This window comes from Triticum aestivum, chromosome 3A (genome assembly GCF_018294505.1).
Source record: "Triticum aestivum cultivar Chinese Spring chromosome 3A, IWGSC CS RefSeq v2.1, whole genome shotgun sequence".
NCBI classification, from domain to species: Eukaryota; Viridiplantae; Streptophyta; class Magnoliopsida; order Poales; family Poaceae; genus Triticum; species Triticum aestivum.
Window position 1 is genome coordinate 301,489,539 of NC_057800.1, and position 10,002 is coordinate 301,499,540.

The following is a 10,002-nucleotide window of genomic DNA, read 5'->3' on the forward strand; positions in this document are numbered from 1 at the left end:
TCTCTCCATTCTTTTTCCTTCATGTTTTTACCCGGTGTTTCTCATGAAGATGCTCTACTCGTTCTTCATTCTCCATTCTTTTCTTCTCCGGTGGTTTCAATTCAAGCTTTTGGTGTTGATCATATCCTTTCCTCGTTTCATAAGTTTTATCATACCGGTGCACCTCATAATCATCCACTCTTCGCTATTCATTTGTTCCGAAGTGCTCAAGAAATCTCAGAAGATTCATGTTTCCACTCTACTTTCGTATTCATTTCAAGATCTTTCGAGGTTGTTTAGCTCATTCTAGTCATTTAATTCAACCGGTGCAACCTCTCTTTTAAATCTTTTCAACGGTGTATCTTTTGAGTGGGCCCTAACCCATAGGTCTTTTCCCAGGATCTTACCTAAGTCTTCTAATTCTCCCGGAGATATCCTTAAAATTCTTTTACAAGTTTGACCTAAGAATGATTCATCATCAGTCATATGTTTTTCCCCAAGATCTTTCAAATTCTTTTCATCGTTGGTTCAACTTTTCCATTCTTCTTTATTCCGGAGTATCTCAATAATTTGGTGGTGTTTCTCATCGTAATTCTCAGATTTCGATGACCGAAGAAGAGTTTTCCTCAAAATCTTAACCATTCTCTCAGAGATGCGTAGTTCAAGCTTGTTTCCATCCTCCCATAATTGTTTTCGATTGTGAGATTTCTTTTCACCCATCCGGTGCAAATTCAGGAGTCTTTTCAGTTTAATTCTCCGGACGCCATCATCTCATTATTATTCATTTCAGCTGGCAGCTCACATTCTCCAAATCTTACCGGTGCATCGTTCGAATATCCTCGAATCAGTTCATGATCTCTTCGTTATCATGGATCTAAACCCTCTCATGTATCTTCGTTCATTTGCTAATTTTTCCCGGTGTTTCTTTATCTTTACTTCGTTCATTTTCAATCCTACCGGTGTTTCGTTGAAGACCTTATCAAGTTATCGATATCTCTCCTAATCCTTTTCAACGAGAATAAGTTGTATGCAATCCGTTTGCTCGTCATCAATTTAATTGGTGAAGGAGAAGCATAACATAATTCTTATTCTTGATTCACCCAAATGATTAATTCCTTATTCCGGAGGTTCATCAAATTCCTGATTTCAATTGTTCATCTTCTCTTTTTCCCGGAGTTCCAATCTTTTTCAACTATTTCACCATGGAGATTCATCTAAATCAGTACAAGGATTCACCTTGTGTTTTCAACCTCTTTTTCCGTCTGTTTGATCATCCTTTTGTTACCGGAGTTCTTCATGGATGTTCTACACGATGGTTCATCAAGGAAATAATCCCTTCTCCAAGTGTTCATTGAGATTCTTTTCTAAGGAGCTCAATCATTCTTCTTCTTGCATTCCGGAGTGCAATTCTTTTTGACTTTTCTTTTGAGATGGTGATATGCCTTTCTTGACAATTTCCCTTCATGTTTCATGATTCAAAAGTTGTTAGGAATGAGATATTTAAACCCATCAATTTCTTCTTTGGATTTATCTTGGTTTATATTTCACCTAAAGCTTTCCCTAAGGACTGTTGCTATTTATGGTGCTTATAAATGACCCAAGTTCTTCATTTATCCTTCCGGTGGAATAAGTTTTCCCGTCTCCTTGTTGATATCAATCCAATCCATTGTTTCCGTTTGTGGCAAAATTTCACCTCATAATTTTGAGATATTCTCCATAATCCCACTACAAGCTTACTCTTTTTGTTGTTGGTTTTCCAACAATTACGTTCGACCCTTCTCCTAAGATGCTCTCAAGCTCATTCAAGATAAAAGATATTGTTTTTCTCCTCTGTTAATTCCATTTCATTCTCTCTTTTCTTCCGGAGGCATTGTGATGTTGCTCTCTTCAACCCTTCTTCTTGTTCTTGTGAGGACCTTATTCTTTTCCTGCTTATCCTTTCAACCGGAGTGTTACCCAAATCAGTTCTTTCTTATCCTCTTTCTTAATGGAGTGTTTTCAACTCTGTTCATCTTCGTTGTATTCTTTCTTTCAAATTTGTTCAAACTCTCAAGGTTCATGGTTTCAATCATTGGTCAAAGAAGCAACTTAGTTTTAGCTCTTCTCTTCCTCTTTCGTTTTCCCTCCGGTGCCATCCTAGATCTCGGGACGAGATCCTCTCGTAGTGGTGGAGTGTTGTAACGCCCCAAGACTGGAGCTTCAGATGGCTTCCATGGTTTCCGAGTTTCATCGTGTGATTTGTTTGGTTCGTTGCTTTCTTCTTTGCATCATTTGCATTGCATCATGTCATCATGCCATTTATTTCTCAACAATCAAATCGTATGGATCTTCGATCCATTTAATTTGAGGGAACTCGCATGGTGATTTCTCTATATAACATATCCTCCCAATATATTAGGGAGCTATAATAAATATTCCATTCTTATGGAAACAACCAAAACACACTTGCATCTTTCTCTTGTCAGCAATCCCTCATCAAGTGCAACACCTGATCACTAGTTTTCTTCCTTTCAATTCTCACCCATTTATTGCAAATGACATTTTTCTGTCACCTAAAAATGTTCATTCATTTCCTATAATTATTGGACCATGCTATTTACCTCTCTACCAAATCTCATCTTTTTCTGAGTTGTTTTGGTTGGGTCAAAAATGCGTCAAGTTTGAATTAATTCAAACTTGGATCATTTTTCTACCTCTAAAAAAGTTGCCAAAGCATTTTATTCTAATATCTTAGAAACCCAGGATCCGAGGGATGTTCTTATATACTCCATACCATTCTCCTTAACCCCCTAATCTTTTCTTGTAACATCTGTTTTTTTAAAAGACAGAATATGAGAATTAGGAGGGAGAAGAGAGAGGGTGAAAGGAGCCCAACAGCTCCAGCCGGCCTCTGACCACTTCCCTCTCCCTGGGCCGGCCTCCAAGGCCCAGTCTCTCCCCTGATCTAACCTTGGCCCAGCCGCTCCCTCTCCATCTCCTTCGTTCCCTTCCCTCGTCTCCCTCCTCACGCCGCCAGGAGCGCCCGTGCCCGATGCCATCTGCTCGACCCCTGTCCTCTCGATCTCTCCCTCGATCCCATCTCTCTCGCCACAGCGCCAGAGACTGAGTCATCCCTCGACGCTCCATCAGAGAGGGAGAGCAGCGCCGCTCCCTTCTTCGATCCACCTCCCTCTCCCTTCGTTCCCCTACTCTCCTTCCCTCACGCCGGCGACCTCCTGCTGCCTCTTCCACCACCAGATTAGGCCAGCCTCCACCGCCCTGCCCGTTTCCGGTCGAACCTCGTCGACAGGACCACATCCCCGCCTCTGGTTCCTCCTCCATCACGCCTCGTCCTTCCCTCCTACATCCTCCGCGCCGCTACCTCCTCTGCATGCCGCGCCCGAGACCCCGCGAACCTCCCGCTCGTCCGCCGCGCTCTTGTGCCTCCTCCTCCCTCCCACCGGAGCCCAAGTCCAGCGCCTCCTCCCTCCAGTGCCGCCTTGCTGCTCCCTCCCGTGCACAAGCCCCTCCTCTGCCATGGCCTTCCTCCTCCTGTGTCTGCAGCGATGTTGTGCTGCTGCAACTGCTCTTCCTGTGCGTTGCCTTCCTCACTGAGCCTCGTGGCGTGGCCCTTCTTCGGCAACTAGCGCCCCTCCATGGATGACCACCACCATCGTTGAAACACCCGGAGCAAGACGACCACAACTCTGTGGCTTTCTGGTGTAATTGGTTCATTTTGGCCTTTGGGTCACCGTTGTCATTTTGTTGCAAGTACCTCGACGATCACTGGTTTCGAAGACCACAAGCACCACTACATCGACGTGTAATCGCAAAACTGTTGGTGACCTCGAAGCGTTTGGAATTGTTAAGTTCGACCCCATGGCCGAGTACCCCTACAACAAGTGTAACTCTACCGCTATCTTCGGAATCACTAAGAACGCCAAGTACCCCTTCGAGTTGACGAAACCGGCAAGTTTGAAGACGCCAAGTACCACCAAGTTCCTGATGGATGCGCCAAGTCCCAGCGAGACCCGTTTTCGTCAAGTTCGACTACACGGCTATGACCTCGGAGTCGGACCGCAAGCGCCAAGTACCCCACCGGCAAGACCACACGGACGCTCAAACGACTACATACCGAAATGTCAAGTACCTCGTCGATACGTGTATGACTACCGTCACTTGGGTTCGACAAGACACTGAGTACCACTACGTTTGCCATGTACATCATACACCAAGACCGGACCGACAAGTACCCTGAGAACGTCTGTACCGCTACCGTCGACGTGCTTTCCGTCAAGTTCCACTACCGATGACCCCGAAATGACTACTTCGACTACCGTCGCGTGAACCACTACTTCCCTCGGCGTCCGAGAACGTCTACTTCCCCTACACCGCTTCGAACTCGAACCCATCCGATAATGCACGCTTCGAAGGTATAACCCCGAGACGACCGTCCGAGAACATTTGCATGTGTTGTATGAGATGCACCCGTTGTCTGCACCGTGTCCGAGTTGTCACTTGCTCGGTCCTCCTATTTTGCCGCTAACCCGTGGGGACCCGGTATCCGGGAGCTCCCCACCATCCTTGCATGACACGCAACGTCACTTTTCCTTTTGCACCGGCATCTCAATCGAGTTACCGGAAACCGGGACGTTGCCGTGGCACCGTTTCGTTATCGTTGCCATGGCACTCCTTTTCTTTTCCGCCAGGATGACAAATGCTTCTTAATATACTCTTATCAACGTTTCCATAAATACTGCATAAAACTTGCACATGTCATTCGCATCATGATAATAACATTTAAATGTTTAAAATTGTTGTTTGCATTAAATTTCTAATGCATATGGGGATTTTCCGGGTTTGTTGTTTGTTATATCCGGCCCCATTTAAATTGTTTAGATGGTATAGTTTTGTTATGCCTCACCTCCTGCCATGTTTAACAACAATTAATATTGTTGGGTACCTAAACGAGAGAGAACTAAATAAGTCCCGTGGTGTTTCGTTAATATGCAACTCGTTGCATATTGAGCTCCACTTAACTTGTAGCTTTGCTTGTGCACTTTGCCATGTCATGCCCTCTTTAAACTGGACATGCATCATACTTGGTTGTGCATCGTGCCATGCTTATGTAGATGTTTGTTTACTATGTTGTTTGCTTCTTTCCGGGTTGCTTCTCGCGTTAGCTTCGGTTTCATTCTGGAGTTGTGAGGATCCGTTCGGCTACATCCGTTTGTCTTCTTCATGGACTCATTCTTCTTCCTTGCGGGATTTTAGGCAAGATGACCATACCCTCGAAATCACTTCTATCTTTGCTTGCTTAGTTGCTCACTCTTTTGCTAGGCCTATGCTACGATACCTACCACTTGCTTACCATGCCTCCCATATTGTTGAACCAAGCCTCTAACCCACCTTGTCCTAGCAAACCGTTGTTTGGCTATGTTACAGCTTTGCTCAGCCCCTCTTATAGCGTTGTTAGTTGCAGGTGAAGATTGAAGTTTGTTCCTTGTTGGAACATGGATATTTTGTTGGGATATCACAATATCTCTTATTTAATTAATGCATCTATATACTTGGTAAAGGGTGGAAGGCTTGGACTTATGCCTGGTGTTTTGTTCCACTCTTGCCGCCCTAGTTTCCATCATATCGGTGTTATGTTCCCGGATTTTGTGTTCCTTACGCGGTTGGGTTATAATGGGAACCCCTTGACAGTTCGCCTTGAATAAAACTCCTCCAGCAAGGCCCAACATTGGTTTTACCATTCGCCACCTAGCCTTTTTTTCCCTTGGGTTCTGCAGACTCAAGGGTCATCTTTATTTAACCCCCGCCCCCCCGGCGCCAGTGCTTCTCTAAGTGTTGGTCCAATTGAGCGATGTCCGGAGCTACCAGGGGCAACTCTGGGCTGGCCCACCTGACGTCTTGCTCATCCGGTGTGCCCTAAGAACGAGATATGTGTAGCTCCTATCGGGATTTCTCGGCACATCTGGGTGGCTTTGCTAGTCTTGTTTTACCATTGTCGAAATGTCTTGTAACCGGGATTCCGAGCCTGATTGGGTCTTCCCGCTAGAAAGAATATCCTTCGTTAACCGTGAGAGCTTGTGATGGGCTAAGTTGGGACACCCCTGCAGGGATTTGAACTTTCGGAAGCCGTGCCCACGGTTATGGGAAAATGGGAATTTGTTAATGTCCGTTTGTAGAAAACCAGAAGTTGACCTTAATTAAAATGCACCAACCGTGTGTGTAACCGTGATGGTCTCTTCTCGGCGGAGTCCGGAAAGTGAACACGGTGTTGGAGTTATGCTTGACGTAGGTTGTTCTAGGATCACTTCTTGATCATAGATTTCTCGAACGTGCTTTGCCTTCTCTTCTCGCTCTCTTTTGTGTATATGTTAGCCACCAAATATGCTAGTCGCTTGCTGCAGCTCCACCTCATACCTTTTACCCTTCCTATAAGCTTAAATAGTCTTGATCGCGAGGGTGTGAGATTGCTGAGTCCCTGTGACTCATAGATACTTCCAAAACCAGCTTGCAGGTGCCGTTGAACCGTGCAGATGATGCAACCAAGCTCAAGGAGGAGCTCGACGAAGATCTTGTCCTTTTGTGTTGTTTCGTTCTAGTTGATCAGTAGTGGAGCCCAGTTGGGGTCGATTGGGGATCTGTGTAGCATTTGGGGTAGTCTTCTTTTTATTTTGGTTCCGTAGTCGGACCTTTGATTGTATCTGGATGATGTAATGCTTTATTCATGTAATTGTGTGAAGTGGTGATTGTAAGCCAACTATGTATCTCTTTCCCTTATGTATTACATGGGATGTGTGAAGATTACCTCACTTGCGACATTGCTTTCAATGCGGTTATGCCTCTAAGTCGTGCTTCAACACGTGGGAGATATAGCCGCATCGAGGGTGTTATAGTGACCCTATAGGTTCGGTGAAGTATAGACATGACCCGGAACCCCTTCCGATCAATGATCAACATCGGAGCCGTGGACACCCATATTAACCCCTATACCCACACAAATAAATATTCGAGTGAACCTCTAGTTGTAGTGAGCTATTCCTGTTGCTTTGTGATATGTCACAAACGCCCGAGGTGAGATTTATTGCATCCCCATGGACGAACAATTTGTCCACCATGCAAGTTACCTCGTTACCGGTTTTGTTCTCCTTTCTCTTTTCCGTGTTCTGGCATCCCAGTGATCAAATCACAAGGTGTCTAGCCAGACGATTATGGATACCATAACACCAAGAGGGCCCGAGAATATCTCTCCATTGTCGGAGGAGCAAATCCCAATCTTGAGCTACAAGTTACTTGACATACTTTTCCATGAACCTGTAAGCCGCCGTAATAGCCACCCATTTACGGATGACGTTTAACAAACCCCAAAGTTCATGAAGCAAGCATGAAGAAACTCGATACTCTCACGGTCTAAGGAATCATGCAAACATTAACCATCTCTGTGTTATGTACCATTAAACTTGTGACGAATGAATCTCATAGCATACCATCAATCCGGGTCAATTCAACACAAGTGTTCTCTAAACATTGTTCCCTCAAAGTTGCTGGCATAGACATGCCCATGACTAGGAAAACATAATCATCATGCAACACTTGAGCTAGTCTTAGAGTCCAGACTAGGAATACTTCTTACCGTTTATTATTCCACACGTGCATATGAGTCTTCCTCCGAGCCTGTGTTATTGCAGACTCGAGAACCATAGCAGTTATAGCATGGAACATAAACATAATTATGAACATGGAGATAAGTAATAGCATTTATTATTGCCTCTAGGGCATATCTCCTACAAGCACTTGTTCCAAAATGACTTTGTTGATTATTAATGTGTGCGCCTTCGCAAATTGGACAGCAAAATTACCATAGCATGTTGGTGCCATGTCATGGCACCAAGACAAGTTTCATGATTTTCATGCGTGTTTCGGATTTATAGGAATTAAAAAAAATGAAGTTTCTCAATGTTTCCACCCGAGCAGCAACGCCCAGATGTTTGAATTTCATTCCCATTTCTGGCATGGGACCTAGAAATTTACCCGAGGACACACATGTGATTTTTCAACCAGCTTTGGTGCACTAGAGCATGTGCTTGTATTTAAATTTGAATTATGCACACAAAGGTGACACGTTCCCTCTCAGAACCACGAGCCTTCTTGACAGAAGCTCCGGTTTGCAAGAAACTTATACCAAAACTTGTTCCTATTCTGCATTTTTTTACCACAACATGGTAGTACCTTGACATGACACCATGCCAAGTTTCATGATTTTCAGGCGAGTTTTGGATTTACAAGAATTTTAAAACCAAGCTTCTCAATGTTCTCGGCCGAACCATGATGCCCAGATGTTTGAATTTCATTCACATTTCTTGCATGGGACCTAGAAATTCACCCGAGGAAACACATGTGATTTTTCAGTCAACTTTGGTGCACGGGAGCATGTGCTTGTAGTTCAAATTTGAATTGTGCACATTAAATGACTAGAAACTCAATTAATGTATAAAAAAGGCCAAACGAACCCGGAATAATTCCAAAATTTAACAGGGCACTCATATAGTTCTATGTTGCCTCTGTAAAGAAAATCTGGCAGTAGGCAGCGTATATTGTTTCGCACACAAAGGTATAAAGAAATAAATAAATTAGCCCTATTTAATTCTTGGGTTCTTATTATTTATGCCACTAGTTGTGTATCACTACTCAGTTTTGCCATTAGAAGTTACAACTACTCAAAAAATGCCATTGATCCGTGAGATGCCTGCTCAAAAATGCAATTGATATCTAAAAAATGCCATCGTGAAGTTACATGTTTGCTCAGAAATACCATTAGACATTGTTATTTTCACGTCAAACCCCGTTGACCATGTCACATGACAAAAATAAGCCGATTCTCACAATGATAAGTTAATGGTGTCCAGCACAACACACCCCTCAAATAAAACTAAGCACCCTGGAATTCTTTGACAAAACTAAGCACCCTGAAATTCTTTGACAACTAAACTGCTGGCTATATGATATTCGCCATATATATTGTACGTATATAATGTCAAGAAACGAGTGGTAGTACTATACCAACTAAAAGATGAAATGTACGAAATATAACTAGAAGAAGCATAACATAGTTCTGCTAGGGATCGGCACAACATACCACTCAAATAAAACTAAGCACACTAGAAATTAAACTAAGCAACTAATCTGGTAGACACTACATTAGAACCACCATGAGAACGACACTGCCCCCTCACTCAGAGTCCTCGTCCACGTCCTCGACTTCGTCCTTGTCCCTCTTCCTCTTGGGCGATACTTCTTTGCTTGAACCGCACACTTGGCTCTTGCTCTTCATCCAACCCTTGTAGATATTGAAACAAAGGTAGCCATCCATTGCAACATAGTGGATGTGGTCCATATCTAGTACATTCTGCTGCCATGCATGATGATGAAACGTGTACGGAGGTTTCTCTAGTTTACCGTATGAAGGATGAACCATGGCTCCTGCCAGGGTCAGCATTGAAGGCTGGTCAAGGGAGGGCACCAGCCCTTCCTTCTGGAGGTCGAAGGGGTCTCCTACAACGAGACCTGTCCAACCCAAGATTTCCTTGACGTTCCTAAAGTCTACAGTAATGAATTTGACTCGGCCTCCCTTGAGGAACTTCTTAAATTCCTCGCACTCAACGTCGGCATGGCATATCTGGTAGACCAAGCATAAGTCATGCACACAAACCTGGATCACGGCGGGCTTCTTCTTCGCTGCCTCCTTTAGTTTCTTCTTGCTTCCCAGGACTATGGTGTACTCAACATCTAGCACAGCGACCCACTCATCATTTGAGTTTTCGAACATGCGTTCGAAGCGAGCAAGGCATTCTTTCACCGTTGCGGAAGAACGGGTGTAGATGACGTCGAAATCATCGCTGCTGATGGTTCTAACCTTGTACTCACCGCCGATCATGGAGATTTGGGATGCCATGGATTTGGGAGGATGGTTAGGATTAGTGGAACTGCCGTAATGTGAAAGGACGGGACGACTAGGAGCGGTTTATCAATTGT